General features: G+C 33.6%; 1 protein-coding gene across 7 annotated transcripts in view; it reads right to left on the reverse strand.

The window, feature by feature from the left end:
* LOC726153 overlaps positions 1-23,581 on the reverse strand; it is a 301,298-nt gene that overhangs the window by 111,320 nt on the left and 166,397 nt on the right. The window lies entirely within an intron of this gene.

Consider the following 23,581-nt stretch of genomic DNA (forward strand, 5'->3'; position numbering starts at 1 on the left):
CGTGTTAATTGAGGGACGCGCGATTCATTTCGGCTGGCTTGATCATCGAGAAGGGAAAAAACATTTTTTCCCCTTTGATCACATCACAGTCCTCCTCCCCCTCTCCCCTCGATTACAGGCTGCTTTCATCGGTTAATATCGGCGTCTGGCGTCTGTGATCCTTTTATCAGAGCTTGGAATACGTCTCTCTCTCTCTCTCTCTCTCTCTCTTTTTTTTCTGTTCTCGATTCGATGTCTGTCAATTTGTTAATTCGTTCCACGCTTTTGGACGATGGTATCGTCGCGGATATAATTGTATTTGTGAAAATATAAATTTATTTTGTAATTCTTTTCAATCTGTTTTCCAGGAAATATCGCTCCTTATATTAATATTGTTATATCGATTTGTAGAAAAGTTTGGTTAATTTCTTAAAAATTATATTTTTGTGTGTATCGTCGCGGATGTAATTGTATTTTTATTTGTGAAAATATAAATTTATTTTGTAATTCTTTTTAATCTGTTTTCCAGGAAATATCACTCCTTATATTAATCTTGTTATATCGATTTAAGTAGGAAAGTTTGGTTAATTTGTTAAAAATTATATTTTTGTGTGTATCGTCGCGGATGTAATTGTATTTGTATTTGTGAAAATATAAATTTATTTTGTAATTCTTTTTAATCTGTTTTCCAGGAAATATCGCTCCTTATATTAATCTTGTTATATCGATTTGTAAAAAAGTTAGGTTAATTTGTTAAAAATTATATTCTTGTGTATATCGTCGAAAATATAATTGTTATGAAAAATAATTTTACTCTACGTTCTATTTTCGTTAACCGAGCGAATTTTGTTTTCCTTGCTTTTTTTAAGAAAGAGAAGAATCGTTGATTTATATCTGCGAGTAATTTATAAAGTTATATCGATTCGTTATTAAAATTATATATTTTTCATCCATCGATCCAATACTCGTCGAATACTTCAAATTTGTTGACGGACGAGAAATGAGAAGAAGAAGTTTTTAAAAACTTGGAGAGCAAACAATTAAATTGGGAAAGGGGAAATGAATAAACACGAATGAAAAGCTTCGAGAGCAACCGGTGAACGAGTTAAAAGATACACGGAAAAACTTACTTTCGCGAAAAATATGTAAAAATAAAATTCACCTCTTTACTTGAAAAGAAGAAAAAAAAAAAAAAAGAAAAAAGAAGAAACAAATTTCAAATTTTTAAAAAACGATCCATTTAAAAATTATGAAAATTATTCGAGGAAAATGTGACGTATAGTTTTATCTCAATCACGTTTCCCGCCACGTTGCAATAGGAAAGATATATATATTCATCCGTTATTATAAAATCATTTCTATATCGCGACGACGCGATATTTTATAATTACGAAAATATATTCGAGGGAAAACAAAATCCCGCGCTAAAAAGCGCGCTGATGGAATCGGCGCGATATTATTTTCAGCGAAAATGGCGCCATTCCCATTATGAACAAACGCGCGAACAAAAACGCGAGTCAATGGATAAACACAATTCGCCGATACCTTGGTCGGCTCGAATTAATAAAATCGATCACGCTTTTCCAACCTCGCTGTAAATCATTCAACGATCCACGGGCTGATACGAAGATCGGCGTATTTTATTCTCGCTTTTTACGTCGAGGAAGAAATATTTGGGTTGGGCGAAATTGCGAGAGATATGGAGAATTCCTTCTCGATAAAACTCGAAGCATCGATGGCTAATTTCGACGTTTTACCCCCGATATTTACCACCTTTTTCATTCAAGTGTTTATCGTTGCTTCGATACGACGTGATCCCACCTTCTTTTCGCGTTTTCGTATTGGCGGTCGGATGATCTTTCCGAGATGGTATTTTTCAATTGCTTTTTCAAAAGATATTATTGTGAAATTTTTTTGGATGGCAACGAAGATTAGTTATTTAATAAGATATTTAATAAATATTTACAATTTGTAATTCTTTGTGTTCTTTGTGGAGCAAGCTTGTTGATTTTTATATTTATAAAGATTATTGTAGTTTTTTTTTTGGAAAATTAGAGATTATATGATAATGAAGTTTTGATTACGATTATCGAAAGGAAATTGAAATTCTAACGTTTGCATTTCGCAATTTTTCCTTTTTGTTACTCTCGTGAAATTTTTAATTTTCGCTTTTAAATTTTGGGAAAATTGAATTCGAGAATGTACATTTTAATCTTCGTCATTTCCATTATCACTCGAAATTTTCTTAATTTCTTACTAAGAAAACGCATTATTATCATAAGATTTTAGGAGAAATAGATACGAAAGTGTGTCAAGCTAATGGTAGAATCTCGGGTGCGGATCAATTATTCAATAATTCGATACGACATACTATTTTTGCCATCGATCGATTTTCGATTTTAAAAAAAATTTCACGAAGAAATGGACAGATAGAGTCCACCCAGGTCTATAAATTTCTCGTAAGCGTTTCAAAAATGTAAGAAAAATTGAATTTTTACAGGTTGTACAATTTTATAATCTTCCGTAATTCCTTATTGCTTGTAATAAACTTGCAATACAATACAATTTACGATAATACATACGAGAGAATAAATTTGACGATGAAAATTTATTGCAAATCCTATTAAAATTATTATTATTTCACCGTTGCCACGAAAATTGAAATATTCTGGAAATAAAAAAATTCCGTACTTTTTCTTTTTTTTTTTTTTTTTTTAAATAATCCGAATACACAATCGGATTGAATTTTTATGACAAAAAAAAAAAAAAAAAGAACCAACGAATACTCTCGTGTGCGAAGCATTCACGATTCAGTATTCTTTCAAGAAGTGTATCGATGAACAGTTGGTGGAATATACGTTGTGTATAGTATATTTGGTAATGATATATATTATGTAGCTGCGCATGTAACCACCCCTTAATATTGGCTTGATTGATGTCAGAGTAATTACTAGCGAACACGTCCAGTCAAGGGAAATTGGAGGTGCGTCTAATTAGTTCCGAGCCACGTCCGTTCTCTAATTAGCATAAATAATAAGAATTTTCATGGAAACTGGTCCGCATTCTGATTTCAAGTAAAATCTTCCCGCTAAATCCGATTAATAAATACGTGAAATAAATTTCAAATCAAGTTTCCCGCGCTTTCCAATTATTACCCGTGAAATATTTGTAATACTTTACGATAATGATTTCAGTATTTTCGTATACACGCTTATCATTCTATTGATAACGTAAAATTATAAAAATACGCAATTTCTTATCCTCCTATTCACCGATATAATATTATTAATTATTAAGTAATCCATTTATGGAAAAAAATTAAAATATAGAATGCACAACAAGATACAAAATGTTCAAAATAGAAAATAAAATCATTGTTTCTATATATAAAATTTTAGTTTAATCATAATGCAAATTTTTATATATATTCTCAAATTACTGCAATGCGTACGTGGAGGAAAGAAGAGAAGTGAATAAACGCAATAACATCCAAGCACAACAATCAAGTATCGATAAAAACGATGTTCTAACGATGTTCAAACGATGCAAACGTTTCATCGATTTGCCAAGCTTTCGAAAGGAAGAAAGTAGAAAATATATAAAATGAAGAAAGAAAAGGAGAGAGGGAAGAGCAACGTGAAAATCCAGTCGATGTATCAAAGTGAAATTAGTTAAATACCCGGAAGATATTCCGGCATTGAGGAATGCCGAGCAACAAAGCGACGTTGAAATTCGAGGTACAATTTTATAAAAGGCTCCCCTCTCTTCTTTCTCTGTCTCCATTACAATCTGTCCTGATCCCGGCCACGAGACTCGTGATGAACGCTCTCGATGCATTTCACAAACGCTTTCGACGAACAGTGTAGCATTTTCGGCCACGTTAAGTTTAATGCTACACTTAACGCGAACGATATTCCCGTGCAAACGATTCTCGTCGTTTTGTTGGGCGAGAACCAAAAAAGGGAAGGGAGTCGACTGTAAGATAAAAAGAAAAATAAAGAGCAATGCTCCGTCTGTAGAAAAAAAAAAATTTGTAGACGAAGAAAGTTTCTTTCACGTTTGATCAAACTTATGGAGAAGAGTTCTATTATCAATGTAACATATTCAATTGTAAGAATTTTTAGAAATACATTTAAGAGTACAAAAAGAGACTTATTCTCGCAAATTAGAGATTAAAAGCTAGCGAGTGTGAATCGAAAGCGAAAGAGTTTGATTTTTCGCCGACGCGAATCTATTTGGAGGGGTAAAAACCTGTCGAGAATTGTTGGGAGAAATTTTTATTGGGAATGGATAGTGGCGTTGATCGATTAACCGGCGCTATTCCAACTAAAAACTCAAAAATTCATTTCCCAAAACTCAAGTGAACGCTAATGTTTGAAACATGGAAAATTAAAAGAATGATCTTAACTAATCGAAGTAAATATTCGCGCGATATTTTGAAAATTCGAATACTCCTCGAAAATACGTCCAAGAATCAATTTTTTCCCTAAGTTTTAAATTGTCAAACGGTGAAAAGGTATTTTCGTAATGGAAAAGTTTCGCAGTAATGCAACGTGCTCGCTTTAAAGGGAGAACGGAACGGCGATTTATTTTCGCGCAATGGCGATTTAAATGGACACGTATGGCGATATAACATTAACGCGCGAGGAAAAGGAAAACGATAACTGCAACAATGGCGGACGATAGCAACAACAATACGGTGGCCCCGTACTTTTATTCAATGTTTTCGAGCTTTTCCACGCGTCTAACCGAGACTAATGGGAATTTAGTGAACGTAAACCAAAAAGAGAAATAAAAAAAAAAAAGAATGAAAAAAAAATAAATAAATAAAAATGTGTAACTATGCTAACGTTCGAGAAATATCTGAAAATATTAACGTTCCGATTTTTCGGCCTGGATGCAACCTTGTTCGAGCGTTCCCGCGTGAAAATTGGAAACCGAAAATGCATAAATTTGAACGGGTAAAGTTCGTTCGAGTACCGCGAAAATTTTCAAATTACGATTATTTATCTATTCCGTTATTTATTCCAGTAAATTAAAGCAAGAAAGTTCTATTCTATTTTTTTAACGCGCAAAAAAATTTATTCGCAGCAATAATTATTTTCTCGAGTAATTAAGTTTTTCGTTTAATAGGAAAGAAATATAAATTTTGAATAAAAATCGCGAAGATGAAATTCTTTTCCCTTTTCAACGTATTATAAACATTTTCACTTATGCGAATTTAGGATGGTTGGTTTTATTTTTCTATTTTTTTCTTTCTTTCTTTTTACAGGAATATATTTTTGCAAATTCGCCGCAATTGAAGGACAATAGTCGGGCGGAAAAATTCTACGTAATTCTAAATGGATAATGCATCGCGTATATATTTTTAATTGTAACTCTAAAAATTGAATAATTGTATATTTCTACATTGGTCATATTGTCTGACAAAATACAATGTTTTCAACTGTGCGTAGCTTAACTAGCGAACGGAAGAAAAAAAAAAAAATTTTTATTCGAATTTTCCCGTTAAAATTACCGCGGCCACGATTTTTTTTTTTTTTTTTTTTTTTTTATCGACCTAATACAAATACGAAAAACGTATAAAAATGTATAATGTCGCGTTTTCCGCGACGATCGCTCCGAAATAAAAACGAATCGATCCCGATACCCTCTGGTGTGTACTCGCAATATTTCCATTTTAAATTCAGACGTTTCGCTCGTTTCGATTATTAATGCTTATATTTTCCAGTGAAATTCTCCTCCTGAAATTATTCCCACTTTTTCATTATTCTCGTATATATCTCGATATACACACACTTTTTTAAAAAATAATTTCTTTCTTTTTTTCAAATCGATTGCCTTTCTTCTTTTTTTTTTTATGAAAAAGGGGAGAGGGAGGGGGTATAAAATTTTTAAAAGATACGTTCCCTGGATGTGGAATAACAGGGTGGTTTAAGAGAGGAACTCTCTAGGAGATACGAAAGTTAAGTGGAAGAAAGTAAATGTGGAATATGAAAGGATGGAAACGAATGCTCGTGACGAGTGCAAGATAAGGACTATCATTTCCGCATATTGATTCGCATTTGCGACTGGCTATCGACTCTTTTATGATATCTCTATTCCTCTTACCGAGAAAACGTACCTAATGTCTTGATGATACCGATGAAATCGTACCATCCTCCCCCAAAGAAATCATTGAATCGTGAAATTAATCGAGAAATTATCGGATTCGAATTGAAACAGAACCTATTTACACCCACGTTTAATTCATCATCAATTTTTCTCCATCTATCGATCCATCTTTCGTTTAATTATTTTACGAAGAACAAATATTTTCATGGAATATATTTATTTAAAAATGCACAAAAATATCGACAATATTTGAAATTGATAATTCGTGTTGCATAACTTTCACTTTTAATTCTTGTTTTCGATATAAAAAGAAAAATTAAGTCAAAAATATTCGAATATACTTATCGTTGTTCGAAAGAGAAGAATCGAAAGAGGGATCGAAAGGATATTTATTTAAACCTCATTTTGCAAAAATATCGACAATGTTTAAAATTAAAATTCTTGTTGTATAACTTTCACTTTCAATTCTTAATCTTGTTGAAACCAATTTTTTGATAATAAAAAGAAAAACTAAGTCAAAAATATTCGAATATACTTATCGTTGTTCGAAATAGAAAGAGAAGAATCGAAAGAGGGATCGAAAGGATATTTATTTAAACCTTATTTTACAAAAATATCGACAACGTTTGAAGTTGAAATTCTTGTTGCATAACTTTCACTTTCAATTCTTAATCTTGTTGAAACTTTTCGATAATAAAAAGAAAAATTAAGCCAAAAATATTCGAATTCTTATCAACGTTCGAAATGGAAAGAGAAGAATCGAAAGAGGGATCGAAAGGATATTTATTTAAACCTCATTTTGCAAAAATATCGAATATTTGAAGTTGAAATTCTTGTTGCATAATTTTCAATTCTTAATCTTGTTGAAACTTTTCGATAATAAAAAAAAAAACTAAGCCAAAAATATTCGAAAGAGAAGAATCGAAAGAGGGATCGAAAGGATATTTATTTAAACCTCATTTTGCAAAAATATCGACAACGTTTGAAATTGAAATTCTTGTTGCATAACTTTCACTTTTAATTCTTAATCTTGTTTTCGATATAAAAAGAAAAATTAAGCCAATGATATTCGAATACTTATCGAAAGAGGGATCAAAAGGATGGAATTGCAAATAGAATCGAGGAGAATGATTCGAAAGTGTATTAAACGAAAGAAAGGAATAATAATAATGGAAGGAGCAAACGACGTTAAATGATGCGGTAATTAAATATTAGCCGCGTAATGGGCCCGTGAACGAAGCGAATATTTGATAGGAAAATATCGAACCATTTTCAACGGTGGATACATTGTAATTTGTAACGGGGGGAGTTCTTCGCCGTGTAATTTCACCGAAAACATCTCAAATGGCGTGCACAGTTTGGGCGCAGTTTCGGGGACGAATTACGGCATAAATAACGGCGGCCAGGGTGGGGAAATTCTGGTCCACTACAAACAAAAGTGTAATTAGAAATCTGAACGTCGCCGATTCACGGCCGGGCAAGAATCCGATTCCCAAACTTTGATGGAATTTTCCGAACGGTGTGCAACGATGGGAGCACGATTCAACAACAACAGTATTTGATTCTCTGTTTGGAAATAAAATTACCGGTTAAAACTTGAAATTGTTCTCCAACGAATATATATATATATATTCTTTTAATTTTGAGAATTTTGAGAATACGAAACATTTTGATAAGTGATGATAAGTTTAATAATCATTAAAAACTTTGAAAAGCTTTTAAATTTCGATCAACAAATTTGAATCGATACTGGAATGGATAAAATTATAGCCTTGTCTGGCATCGTGGCATGTAAATTTTTTTACAGCATTTGAATTTCGATTACGTAATTATGAATGAAAAAATATGGTTGACTTGGAATTGTTGGGATTGTTGTGAATTTTAAAAAAAATTTAAATCGAAATATGGAATAATTTATCGAAAGAGATATTTTATGTATTTCCTCCGAAAAATTTCCATCGGTTTAATAGATTGCACTTTATAGATAGGTTCGAATAATGTATCTTAAATGGCAAATATTTGTGCCATTGAATATTTATAGAAATAAATTGACCCGTTCTCATATTCAGATCGATGTTTTCATTTAATATCTTATTCATTCCGTGTTTTGTTCAGGAGCAAATGAAAAATTAAATATTTTACAGGTTTTCAAAATATATCGTGAATATTTTAGAACCTTTCTATTTTTATCATCGTATTTATCGAAAATGTTAAGTATCGGGTTTTAATGAGTTTCGATTGAAACGACGAGTGGATAAAATTTTAATCATGTGTGGATGGTTTGTCTCTAAATTTACGTAATATTTCTATATTACAATAGACAAGTGAACAATTACTTCAAGTCGAAGAGAACGTGTCTGCCCATATGTACTTTATTCTACTTAAACTCTTATTTTATTTTTTCCTAAATTATTCCTAAATATTTTTCATACCAAAATACTATAATTCCACTCGACAATTTACAAATCAAATCAAACTCATTTCAATCTATTACTTATTATGTTTAAACAAAAATTATTAAAATTCACAATACAATCATTTCTCAAATATTCCTCGAAGATACATCGATACCAAAATAATCCTACTTAATATGATACCTCAAAAAAAGAACTCGTCAATCAAAGAAAAAAAGTCACCTTTCGACCTGCTACAAAACAAAAAAAAAAAATAATAATAACAATAAACTTTCCAAAGTTTATTTTGAAGATACATCGATACCAAAATAATCCTAATTAATATCTCCTAATATCTATGATACCACAAAAAAAAGAACTCGTCAATCAAAGGAAAAAAATCACACCTTTCGACTTGCTACAAAACAAAAAAAAATAATAATAATAATAATAACAACAAACTTTCCAAAGTTTATTTCGAAGATACATCGATATCAAAATAATCCTAATTAATATCTTCTAATTTCTATGATACCACAAAAAAAAAAGGAACTCGTCAATCAAAGAAAAAAATCACACCTTTCGACCTGCTACAAAACAAAATAATAATAATAATAATAACAACAATAAACTTTCCAAAGATTGATCAAAATAATCCTAATTAATATCTCCTAATATCTATGATACCACAAAAAAAAAAGAACTCGTCAATCAAAGAAAAAAAATCACACTTTTCGACCTGCTACAAAGCTACAAAAAAAAATAATAATAACAATAAACTTTCCAAAGTTTACGCGGCCTCGAAATCCCGAAATAAACCTCTGCGATGCAGAAAACAGCGGAGATATATAGGCAAAGAACGTAACAATTGGTTCGTTCCAGCCAGATTGTTGTTACATTTACAACCGTGAACGAGAGAATCATTTCGCAATTTCGTAACGTTGCGCGTTACGAGCGCCACCGCGATTTTATTACGTTTATAACTCGGCTCGCCTCTGCTCGTTGTTGAATATGTAAACGGAGAGAGAGAGAGAGAAAGAGGGGGGGCGAAGGAGGGAGGAATTGAACCGAAGGGGGTGGACGGAATCCGTTTCGAAAATAGTATGAAAATGAGGCCGAGATGAAAACGAAGAAAGAAGAAGTTAAAGATCTGGCGGTTACCGGAGAGCGCGGGAATTCCTCGAGATTCAAACTTAATCTTGGCGCGCGATCATTCCGGCGGCGGAAGTTGGCCGTGGCGAAGGCGAAACTAAGAAGATTATCCATAATTTATGTAAGAAGTGGAACAAAGAGCTCGGACCGGCGCTGTATAATAATTTCCAGATATCCGGCCAGTTTTCGAATCTCGTTAATTCGAATCCTCCCTCACCCCCCCCTGTTCCAAATCTTTCGACTCAAGTTGAAAACCGATCGCGCGTTATACGACGATTCGAATCTCTGCATTTTGAAACGCAAGAGAACAATAATATTATAATTTTTGCAATAAATCTTCGAAAGATACTCGTGGACACTGCGAAAAAAAAAATTCCAAATTAAATTTCTGCTATCTCTTCTAAAATATTATTCAACAATCCTTAAAAAAGGAACCAGAAAATGATCCTACTTCGCAGAAATAAAGAAATCGAAATAAGATTGACTAGAAAAATACAATGTTCTAGTAGAACACGAGCACAAAGTAATAATTCCGATAAACCAAGTAAGAACGAGGTGATTTAATTTCATTTCCAATGTAAATCAAAAATAAGAGAGAGAGAGAGTAACGAATGAAACCGGGCACAAAGGATTAATAATTTCGAAATTTCACGCGTCGAAAGTGAACCTTCCTCACCACCCCTCTTCCTTCCCCCTCCTTTTGTTCCCGACTGTATCTAAGCATAATGAGCTACTACAATTCCCTTCTCCCACGAGCAAAACGGTAATCCAGCGCCGCTTTGAATGCCCTCGTTACGAATCTATATGGGTGGGCCTCCTCCACCCTCCCCTCTCCCCCTCTTAAACACCGAATTTGGTGGCAATTGTACGATACGCGATTTCGAAGTCGGATGGTGGCGGATTGTGGCCGGCCAATCGCGGAGATAGAAATATCGCCAATTCACCCCCGAACGGGGCTTTTGAGAATACGAAACTCGATTTACAACTCGATTGTTACGAGCGGTCGATCTCGTTTCCTGACTTTCGTCCAGAGGATCGATTCGTATCTTTTGCGTTTTGACTTTTGATCTCTTTTTTCTTCTTCTTCTTTTTGAGGAGAGGTTGAAGGGAAGAGGGAATTTTTTTCTTGAGAGGGAGAGGCTCGTTTAATAAATGTTTCTTTTAAGGGGGGAGGAAAGGAAATAGGAATGAGAATTAAATAATGGAAAAGGGAAGAGGGATAATATTTTGAGAATTGATATTTATTCTTACAAATTTTGTTTCTATACTCGCGAAGAAATTTATTATTTATAATCAATATAGGAAAAGAATTATAAGTAAGAGAATTGTTGTGAATAAAAAGTAGGAGATTATATAATGAATATTTTATTTTGTACGTATATTTTTGCGCATTATGCGCGTTTTATAACACATCTTTGCACCATTCAATTTTCCATAAAATGCACGAATATCCAGGACAATAAATTTTAATCGAAATTGAAATGAGAAATATTTGAAATAATATTTTGGATTGTTATTCTCCATATTTTTATGTGAAATAACTGTTACTTTGTTTAAATAATATTATAAAAAAATGTATATACATATATACATTAATAGAAATAAAATTTTGACGACAAACAAATAATCGTCAAAATAATTTCTACAGAAGTTTATATTATAGATATTTCATAGCGGATAGAAAATTCGATTTATAGTGTATTCCGTGGAAACAAAGAATTTCTTTTTCCAGAGAAAAAGATTTTTCGATTTATCGTTTGAACATCGGATTCCCGTTCATTCGAATTCAATTTTACCATTGAGAATGAGATAAAAATTTTTATTTCATTCCTCGGCAATAATATTCCTCGCTACAAAAAAAAAAAAAGAAAATCCTATTTTCAATTTAATTTTGAATAATACATCTTCCATTCCTTACGATTCCCTGTCTCGACAACACGAAACGTTCAAAAGAGTTGTCCACCTCCCCCCTCTTTCGTTACACTATTGATCACGCGATCACCGTTTTCACTCTCTCATTTTTTCTTTCCTTCAATCTTGTTGAAAATGTATTTCGTAAAAGGTTTGCGCGAACAAATGTAACATCCGTAACATCAACGGAAAAAAGAGAGAGGTTAAAATGGAAACAACTGTTGTTTCCTTTGAAACAAAACGTTAAATACAAATTTTTTTTTTTTTTTTGTTTTCTTAAATTATTATTTTTAGATGCGCAATTCTTTCGCATCCAACACGAGAGAATTTTTCCAGGAACGAGTCTGGGCTTTCTTGAATTGTCTCTCTCTCTCTCGAAATTTCAACGGCCGTTTAGAATTTATCAAGGATCGTGCGCATATTTTTTTTAATTAAACGGTAAGGAGAGGGGAGGGAAGAGAAAGAGAAAGAGAAAAAAGAAAGGAAGAGAGAAGGCAAGATTCATAGAAAAGCGTACGTATGTACGTACGTACACTAAACAGTTCGTTTCCGTTTTCATAAAGTTTCAAAGTCTCATGAAATTCTTTTGTACACTGAACATTCTAAATTGCGCAACTTGCAAAACTATCTTCTTTTCGTTAAGAAGTTTAAAGTCCAAGAAAAGAGCTTGGCAAGCAACTTTCAAACATCCGCGAAGAGAAATACTCTTGTGCGAGGGGCAAAAATTTTAAATTATATAACCATGAAGAGACTGACTCGCCATTTTCTTTGAAAGGATACCAGATAAAAGTCTCGTTTTTTTCCTTTCTTTCTTTCTTTTTTTTTTTTTCGCTCCAAATTGCGACCCAAAAAATTATTTTCGCCGAGATATTTATTTTATTTGCCTCGCATGGCGAGAAAACGAAAATTTGGGAATTTGATGAAACAGAAGGAAACGAGTTTCCGTGTGAAAAAATTTCATATCTTTCGTGTGAAATTTCCAGAAAGAAAAATTATTAAATACATAATATTGAAAAATCTTCATAGTTTTCGTTTATATAAAAATGTATAGATAGACAGAATGTTATAAAAAAAATTTTTTTACTAAATCTATTTTTACTAATTTCTATTTATTTATTTACCCATTTCCAAAAAAATAAAAAAAAAGAAAAAGAATATTCTATCACGACTCTCAAAGATTTCAAAGTCTCACGAACTTTACATTTCGAAAAAAATTCTTTTACCCAATTCTACTCCATGCACGAAAACTTGAACTTTTCGAAAAAGTACAAAAGAAGAAAGAAAGAAAGAAAGAAAGAAGAGAATCTTGAGACTTTTCGTCGCATGCATAAGCACGATACGTAGGATTTCATTAATTTCCCCTTTACACTTTGTCCATCCATTTGTAAGTGAGAGATGGTTGAAAATACCGAAATCCAATTAACTCTTAATTTAATTAAAAAACCGACCGCCATGGCGAAGGGCGAAAAAGAAAGAAAAGAAAAGAAAAGAAAGGAAAAAAAAAGTTTACGTTAAATATAAAAAATTACTTCTCGCCGAGCGACGTCGTGAATAAAATTTTTGTTCCAACCCCTTGTCCCCCCGCTTTCGTCCCAGTTCCGTGCATTTGTTCGCGAAACGCTCTAATTTAAGAATAACAGAGAGAATAAACCTTGGTACACACAGGTGGGTGGGTGCACCAGGGTGTGTCGTAAAGTTTGCTTATTACGAAATTCTGGGCGAAGTCTATGCAATGGTGGACGGTGAATAAAATGCGTGAAGTGAGGAGGAGGAGAGAGAGAGAGGGAGAGAGAGAGAGGATGTTAATTCGAAGATAAAAAAAGAAAGAGAGAAAAAAGAAAGTCCAATGGAAAAGCAGATTTGTGAAAAGGGGAGCGAGCGGATTCGAGAGAAGAAAATAAAGGAGGGTTTGTGAAGAAGAGTTTGTTTGATTAAATTGAAAAATTCTTGGATGTTTCTATTCATTATTGATGTCGCCTTTGACTCGCAAAGAATCTTTGAACACGTGGAAAATTAAACGGAGGAATAAAAGGAGGGGGTGCGGCAAAGTGAAGGAAAGGAGCGCACACGTTCTAAAATATTGTTATTATTATGACTCGAGAGATATTCTACGGGAAAATGTTATTTTTATTTGGAAAAAAATCTTGGAAATTGTCGGGATTTTATTATTATATTCCTTGGATATTTTTAATTTTAGAACTCTACGAAAATATTTCTATAATTCCTTAAAAAAAAAAAAAAGAAAAATTTCATAAATCTTATATTCTTCCGTATACACTCTCTTTCGACGAAAATACGCTGTTTTCATCAGTTTTCGATCGCATCTTGAATAATAAAATTCCAACCAACCCAGATACAAAATTTTCCTTCCCACAAAAATACGATTATTATTAATCTCATCAATCTCCATCTTCAAAAATTTCTCCTAATCCTCTTTCCAGATCTCAACCACAAAAATACATCCTCCCTCGTCAATTTTCAACCACATCTTACACATCTTCGAATCTAACCTAAATACACAATTTCTCTTTCTTCTCAAGAATACGATCGATTCGGTTTCCCTTTCTTTCCTTCCTTCCTTCGTTCTCCAATTTTTATCCCAATAACATTATAAACAAATTCCTCTCCTCGTCACCACACTCGATAATTAACATCGAAATCATCGGGAGAACAGGATGAAAAATGTGGAAGGAAACGAAACGGTGGAGCAAGGAGTGGAAGAAAAGGGAGAGAAATGGGGGGAAGAGGAGACGTTTGAATCGTGGCAACTCGCTAGAATTGGATCAGTTGAATTATACTTGTATGATTCATTAGCGTCTCACTCTGCGAGACAATAAGTGAATTACCATATACATTGTGGGACGATGGTAGACGACAGTTTCGCGTGTTTTTGTCGTTGGCGAACATGGCGCCAGCCGTAGACACCAGGCATTGTTCGCAAGTGGAAAAGTGGATTATATGGACGAGACGAGAAGCGGTTTCGGAAGCGAAACGAATACACTTCTCATCGATCAAAGTATCACCGAGCTTTTCACAATCGTTTTGCGATACCGTGCGTTTATTTATTTTACCCCCGCCATTGGAGAAATCGAAATTCGTGTCGAATTTTATCAGATCCTTCTCGATCTCGGTCACATCATAAAATTTTTCGTTTTTCAACGATGTTTAAGAAGAAGAAGAAAGAAGCAAATGTTGTTTATTTATATCGTAACTATTATAATTGATAAATTAATTTAAAATTCAATTATATGTTAAATCTTAAATTTAATAAATCAATACGTCGATATCATGTAAGATTTTAGAAAGTCGATCGATTTTAACATCGTGATCAATATAATCCTTTAAAAGATATTATAAAAGATCGATCTGATATTTGAATAATTTCGATTTTCGTAAAAATGATTCTCGAAAATGTTTAATTCTGGTCCTTCAGAGATTTTCGATCTTCTCTTGCGAATATTCTAAAATCCTAATGAACGTTCAATGGATCGTTCTCTCTGAGATTTCTACCACGTAACCCTTTTCCATGAATCGTGTCCCGGATGGGACAAGTTTATTTTGTGGAGAAATCGATCCATTATTTGGATAATTTCGATCCTCGAAGGAAAGGGAACTCGTAAAGGTAGGAAATATTTAATTCTGGCCGTTTTTGAAAATGTTTGAGAAAATTCGAGAGACTTTCGTAGAAATATATTTTACCCATTATCCTTAACGATGCTATTCCGTTCGAATTCAATGGATACGTTTCCTCCCCCCGAGGAATTCTACCATTTTACACCATAACCCTTTTCCATACACACGTTGAATGAAACATCGTCCCCGTTTCACAGCAGCCCCCATTAATATCGCGCGATTAATGATAATCACCGGTTCGAATGACAGCACGGTGGACGATACGCGCGCGCGTTGTGATTTACGTTTCCTTGATCCCTCTGTACATTGGACGCGATAATGTTTAAACGATGCTGCCAACCGATTTTGCTAGGAAACGTCCTACTTGTCGTTCGAGTCGAAAGAAAGATCGATTTTACTCGTTTCGTTTTTTCCATGTCGATTCTCTTATGTCACGTGTATTCTGTATCTCTTTGCTTCTTTTAATTTCATCGATAAAACTAAATATAATTCGATGAAAACTTTTATTCACATTGATTTTCTTTTAATAAAATTTGATCACGAGAATAGGAAGATATAAGAAAGGAATGAGTTTGTTTGTTTCTGCGAATTAAAATTTAAATATTAAAAATATCCGACATTTTATTGGTTAATGGAAACACATATCGAAAGATGAATTAGAAGATAAATTATTCAAGATCAATTTCCAAGTAAAGTGTAAAAAGTTTTCAGATAACGCGCGCTATTTATTCCTCTCTCTTTCTTTTTCCATATCTTTTAAAAAACCGATTAAAACGGAACAAACGGATACAAATGTCTCCCAACGTAACAATTATTTGTTTGAAAACAAACAAATTTCAATATTCATCGAGAGACTATCAATTACTGGAAGAAGAAGAGAGAGAAAAAGAGAGGAATTGAAATTATCTTATCTCATACGAACGATTATCGATCTTATCGAGGAGGAGGGGGAGGAGAGTTGGAGCAAATTGTTCGTAAGTGCAGGATAAACGATTACGTCAACCGCTTCACAGATGAACCGTGAACCAGGAGGAGGAGGAGGGAGGAGCCGAGTGAAAGTTGTGCAAATGTTTACAGTGGAAGTGAACTGGGAAGGGAAAACGTGGATGGGTGGGAAGGGGAGAGGGATGAAAGGGGTACGGTGGAGAAAACGGTGCCGCCATCCCTTAAGTTATTCAAAGGCGGAGAATGGCCTTCGAGCTCTTCCCGGATGAACTGCGACCGAGCGGAGGTAATTTTATTAGAGAAGTGCTCTTCTCCTCGATTCACCTTGGAAAACGGGTGTGCAAGCGGCGATGCAATTTTTTCTCTCTCTCTCTCTCTTTCTCTTTTCCCTTTCTTTCTTCTTCTTCTTCTTCTTTTTTTTCCTCTCTCTCTCTTTTTTCAACCCGCTTGATTCGGTTACCGTCAATTTATTCTCCAACGGCGGAACATCCGTTGAATTTTGGATCGGAAACTCGCGGTAAGAAATATTGGGGGATGCCTGGTTGGTTGCGTTGGTGATGTCGAGCCGATTGTAATCTCATTTCGAAAAATGAATTGCAGATTCACGCAATTTCCAAACGTGTTCTTTCTTTCTTTCTTTCTTTCTTTTTTGAAAAATGTGCATCTTGAATTGGAACGTCGCGCGTGAAGGAAATGCTTAATTTGCAGTATAAATAAGTAAATGCGTTAGTAAATTTTGGGATGGGATGAAACTTGTGTTGCGGAGATGTTGCGGTAAGAAATATCGGGGGATGCTCGGTTGCACGTGTTGAGCCAATTGTAATTTCAAATGAATCGTAAGTATACCTACTTTCTAAATGCTACTTTGAAAAATGTGAATTTTGAATTGGAACGTTTTGTTAAGGAAATTCTGAATCTATTGTACATCTTACAGTGGAAACGATTTATAAATCTTTGAAGGCAAATGGTAATTGGTAAATTTGAAAATGAATTGTAAATATATATATATATATATATATATATATATATATATATATATATATGTACTTTCCAAATGTAATTTTTGAAAAATATGAATTTTGAATTGGAACGTTTTGTTAAGGAAATTTTGAATCTATAGTACATCTTACAGTGGAAACGATTTATAAATCTTAATTTGAAGGCAAATAGTAATTGATAATGATAAATTTGAAAATGAATTGTAAATATATATGTAGTTTCCAAATGTAATTTTTGAAAAATGTGAATTTTGAATTGGAACGTTTTGTTAAGGAAATTTTGAATCTATTGTACATCTTGGAAACGATTTATAAATTTTAATTTGAAGGCAAATAATAATTGGTAGTGATAAATTTGAAAATAAATTGGAAATATATATGTACTTTCCAAATGTAATTTTTGAAAAATGTGAATTTTGAATTGGAACATTTTCTTAAGGAAATTCTGAATTTATTGTACATCTTACAGTGGAAACGATTTATAAATCTTAATTGAAGGCAAATAGTAATTGGTAATGATAAATTTGAAAATGAATTGTAAATATATATATGTACTTTCCAAATGTAATTTTTGAAAAATGTGAATTTTGAATTGGTACGTTTTGTTAAAGAAATTCTGGAGCTGTGTCTATTGTACATCTTACAAGCAATTTATAAATCTTAATTTGAAGGCAAATAGTAATTGGTAATGATAAATTTGAAAATGAATTGTAAATATATATATATATATATATTTTCAAATGTAATTTTTGAAAAATGTGAATTTTGAATTGGAACGTTTTGTTAAGGAAATTCTGAATCTATTGTACATTTTACACTGGAAGCGATTTATAAATCTTAATTTGAAGGCAAATAATAATTGGTAATGATAAATTTGAAAATGAATTGTAAATATATATATATATATATATATATATATATATATATATATATATATATATATATATATATACTTTCCAAATGTAATTTTTAAAAAATGAATTTTGAATTGAAACGTTTTGTTAAGGAAATTGAATTTATTGTACATCTTACAGTGGAAACGATTTATAAATCTTAATTTGAAGGCAAATAATAATTGGTAGTGGTAAATTTGAAAATAAATTGGAAATATATATGTACTTTCCAAATGTAATTTTTGAAAAATGTGAATTTTGAATTGGTACGTTTTGTTAAAGAAATTCTGGAGCTGTGTCTATTGTACATCTTACAAGCAATTTATAAATCTTAATTTGAAAACAAATAGTAATTGGTAATGATAAATTTGAAAATGAATTGTAAATATATATATGTACTTTCCAAATGTAATTTTTGAAAAATGTGAATTGGAACGTTTTGTTAAGGAAATTCTGAATCTATTGTACATCTTACAAGCAATTTATAAATTTTAATTTGAAAGCAAATAGTAATTGATAATGATAAATTTGAAAATGAATTGTAAATATATATATGTACTTTCCAAATGTAATTTTTGAAAAATGTGAATTTTGAATTGGAACGTTTTGTTAAGAAAATTCTGAATCTACTGATAAATTTGAAAATGAATTGTAAATATATATATGTACTTTCCAAATGTAATTTTTGAAAAATGTGAATTTTGGAATGGAATTTGAAATACAAATGCGTTTAAATTTTGGATTGGAATATTGCGACGCTCAGTTTTTTAATTTATAGATGAGTAGTAAATTTGTATTTTTTAAATGCGAATTTTGGATCGATTGTAAATGCGTTAATAATTTATTTGAGCACAAGAAAAGAACGATTATTGTCTAAGTTGCTGCCTGCCCTTAATTTCTTCTAATTAGATTGTGAAACGATCAACGAGTCAAAGGTCGCTCGCAATTTCATTACATTGTCAAAGTTAAAGCGACATTATTTCACTATTCTCCGAGAATTTCTTATTGAATTCAGAATTAAGATTAATTAAATCCCATTTCTCGAAAAACGGACAAATTTACAATTTGGATGGATTATTTAACCAGTTAATTGTTCTTCCTTATAATTATATATATAACCTTTATACCTAAATAAAAAAAAAAATAGAACGGTGACATTTCTTCCTCCAAATCTATCTCTTTCGTTATTAATTATTTCTCATTCTTATATCTTATTCCTATATAATCCATCCATGAAATATTCAAGTTCCCTTCCCTATGCCCGATCATAAATAGACCATTTCCACTTTTATTCTTATTTATGAAATCTTTCAATTATATAGATATATATATAAAATCTTACTTTTAACTGTTCGAACGACTAAAATTAATCGTTGAAAAACCACGATTCGACTCGCTCACAGCGAAAAATCTAAAATTACAATGGAAACAAATGGATCCTTCTCCCCCCTTCCATTCAAAGAGAATTGGCAGGCAAGCTGCTTCAAAATTCTTCCAGTCCCGGTGTTATTATCGATTTTAAAACGCGATCGGTAAGAAAACTTTCCTCTCCTTCCAATAAATCCAATTTTCCCCGGAACAACCTTGAAATTGGTGGAAAAGTTTCTGGAAAACTTTGCGCTCACCTGTATAATAATCCCCTACGCAAGGGGCGCAATCCCATCGTTTCAGAAAACGATGGTTATTCGTAACCACCTTTGGGTTAATTGCCTCGGATGCCGACGTTTCCCCGGCTTTCCCTCCCTGTTGGAACTTTCGCATCTTTGCGAAACCCCTCTCTCCCTCCCAGGGTGTATAAACTCGACGGTTTAAATTGAGAAAGCTTATGAAGAAAACGCTGTCACCGAGAGAAGAAAAAAGGAAAGGAAGAAAGAAAGAAAGAGAAGAAAAAGGAAGGGCGTTTTTCTCGCAGGGGAAGGAGGGAGGTTTCACATGATTTTAATCTGTCTCGGTGGCCATTGGATCAAAAGGTGTTACGGGGCGGTATCTCCTCCGCCTAGACCCGCAATTTTCTTTCAACCTTGGAAGGGAAACCGTGTTTATCTTGCGCCGTGGATAATCTACTTTTCCGCGAGGATTTCCACGGGTTTAATATCGAATATTATGCCCGGGTGTGTCTTTGGAAGGGGAGGGCGAAGAGGGGTTGATTCTTGTTCGCGAAAGAATGAGGAGGATGAGCGGAATCCGCGGAATTATTAAGCGATAGAGGCCTCGCTCTTTTTTCGAATAATACGATAAATAAGTTGGAAGAAATTGTGACAATATTACTTTTCCTTTTTCTTTCTCTTTTTTCTTTTTGGAATTCTTTGTATCACAACGGAGAAGAGAATACAATATATAATAATCGAACGTGTGTTTTGTAATTTATATATGTACACGATTCCATTTATATTTCTCGAATTCGAAGAAGAGAAGAATCGTTATTCGAAATTTAATAGTTTTCGGATGATGATAATGTTACGAATTATACTTCTCCTTTAAAAGAAATCACGAAAGCCGAATAATTATATTTCGCCTTGCACTTTACCTTTTCCGGCCAAATTTTTTTCAAAGAAGCGGGCAAACGCGCGGACACGGGCACCGGTGGTAAAGGGAAGGAAGAAAATTTATTTCCACGGGAATCGTAGAAATTTCCATCCATCGTGGAAAATTTCGTCGTGCATTACGCATAAAATACCATATATCCGTCAAGCGGTAACTGGAAATTCCATTTCAACTTGTAATGAGGTTCCGCTTTTTGATTCCGCGTACTTTCGAATTTTTCAAACCTTCGTCCACCCCTCCCTCCTCTCTCCTTCGCGTCCCCCCACACAGCAAGGGGAGGGAAAAAAGTTAGAATTCCATCGAGGATCCCCCCTTCTTCCTTCTTCGTTTCTCGGATCGTGGTAAACACACGGCCACCGAGGAGATCGACCGCTCGTTGCGTATTTTTCCTCCCTCCCTTTTTCTTTTTTCCTTTTCGCGTTTAACTTCAACCCTCGTCGAGAGAGATTACTCCTCCCCGTCGTAATTGCGAAAGACGACCGTCTGGCCATTTCGCGAATAGCAAAAGTAACATTAACATTTCTGGCCGACGACGAGACGGCTACCGAAAACTCGAGCAATTAATGTTCATTATTCCCCGTGCAAAGGGGTAACGAAGGGCCTGGATCTCTCCTCGTCCGCGATACGAAATCAGTGTTTCTCAATCCTTTGTTTAATCGCTTTCATTTTTCGAGTCGAAAGGTGGTACAGGTTCGTCGAGACACGAGAAATAACTGAAATGCATATTATTAGAATTATGTAGGAAATTATATCTGATTTCTTATCAATTTATGAAATGTACAAGTAGATTGGAATAATAATCTACAATTGAAAAGAAGAAAGAGCATAATTTTTTTAACTCATTTTCAAAATATCAAACTTTTCTTCTTCCTAATTTAAACAATAAACATTTCTTTATTATATCAGAAATAAAGTAACCAAAGTAACCAATCATTCATTATTATTCCTCATTCGAGAATCTTTCAAAAAAAAGAAAAAGAAATTCAACTTTACCTTTGTTTATTTGATTCTTTCCTAAAAATATTAAAATTGCAACTCGAATCTTTCACCTTCGACCGTATCATTCATCAATTGAAAATTAAAATTAAAATTAAAAATCATCATCAATTAATTATCCCTTTCACTCCCTCCTCCTCTTAACTTCTCGAAGCAAAAAAGAAATATATTTTCAGGTTGATGACATCTTGAAACGGCAAAGTTCGTTCGATACGTTCGTTAATCTTGGTTGAAAATATCGGGAAAATCGTAGCGGGCCACGTTGGGAGACACTGGGAGACACAAGATGAAAAGGCTTTTTATTGTTTTACACCGCGTTTAATTCACTGGCCGGGTACGCGTCACCGGGATAGATCGTTTAACATTGTTCCAACATTGTCCAGAGGGGGAGGGAGGGAGGGAAAATTCTAATGTCGCCTCGATTTATCGCCGGCTCGTTACGAGTGGATGAAAAAGTTTTATTGCGATCACGTCAGCTCGTAAAACGATAGATTGGCATTACCCGACTAATCCGCTAATTCCAAAGATTTGCTCGCGGCGATGGCTCGTGAATTTCAAGATATCGGGGGTGGAAACCCCCTACCTTGACTCCGGCGCCCCTCTTCTTTTTCGCACGAATTAAATTCACGAATCACTGTCTCCGATTTCCCTTGTCCCCTTCTCTTTCCAACGCGTTTGGAGATATATATTTGTCCGACGATAAAATTGTGCGCTCACTTTCTCGAAATCTATCTATTGTAGGGAGAATAGTAACCTGTAATTTACAATATCGAATATTAATAATTATAATTCGTCTTATGAATTAATAAATAAAATTAATAATTTTAAAAATATTTGTCTTATTGATCATTCAATCTTTTAATTAGTACGACATTGTGATATTTTTCCTTTGATTCTCCACTCTTGATTGAAGGAGTTATAGAGCTTTCTTTAGAGTAATTAACGTGATCCTTAAAGACAGGGATGAATTGCTTCATCAAATCCACAGGTAGTAATAAATCAAGCTTGTGTAACAAGCTCTGATAAATAAAAAGTGTTACATCATCGAATCCAACATCGAATTCAAAATAATCGAGAACAGAAAACTCTATTTTTCCCTTGTTATATACGTAACTCGTTCAAAAATTCAAAAAAGAAGAGCAAAGTATCAGAAAAGGGAAAACTTGGAATTTTCGAATAAAAAAAAAAGAAAGAAATCGTAATCGATCGATTCACATCCTTCAGAGGAAACATGTTCCCTGAGAAATTCGAAAAAACTCTATTCTTCCCTACGTAACTCGTTCAAAAATTCAAAAAAGAAGAGCAAAGTATCAAAAAAGGAAAAACTTGGAACTTTCGAATAAAAAAAAAAAAAGAGAAATCTTAATCGATCGATTCACATCCTTCAGAGGAAACATGTTCCCTGAGAAATTCGAGAAAACTCTATTCTTCCCTACGTAACTCGTTCAAAAATTCAAAAAAGAAGAGCAAAGTATCGGAGAAATTCCAAAACTTGGAATTTTCGAATAAAAAAAAAGAGAAATCTTAATCGATCGATTCACATCCTTCAGAGGAAACACTTCTTCCCTGAGAAATCTCGTTCGGCCTATCCTCGCCGTTTCAAGGATGGCGGTACACGCAGGAGTGTAAGCCACAATTTCCGTGGAGATTGCTTCGTTTCACTCAGATCCAGGGAGTGCGGCCAACAACCGGCTGCAGTATTCATTTTCAAATCCCCCAGATCCACGCCAAGATTCTTTCCCCGACCAGTCTCGCCAGAGGCTGTTCAATTATACACGGCTGAAATATCATTCGCGCGTGTTTTATTCAGTGGCGCGACAACGCGTAACTCGTCCGGGGACAAAGGGGGAGGGGATGGGTAAAGGGATCGGGGTGCATTTTGCACGAGCCATCGAGGTATCGAGGAGAGAGAGAGAGAGACATCGCGCCTTCCTGTTTAATACTTTCACGAGATCGTGTGTAAGGATGTGAGGATGCAAGGTCGGTAGTCGGTTTTGATATTTGGTGAAACAAAATGAAAAAA

The sequence above is a fragment of the Apis mellifera genome, linkage group LG14 (assembly GCF_003254395.2).
Source record: "Apis mellifera strain DH4 linkage group LG14, Amel_HAv3.1, whole genome shotgun sequence".
Taxonomy (NCBI): domain Eukaryota; kingdom Metazoa; phylum Arthropoda; class Insecta; order Hymenoptera; family Apidae; genus Apis; species Apis mellifera.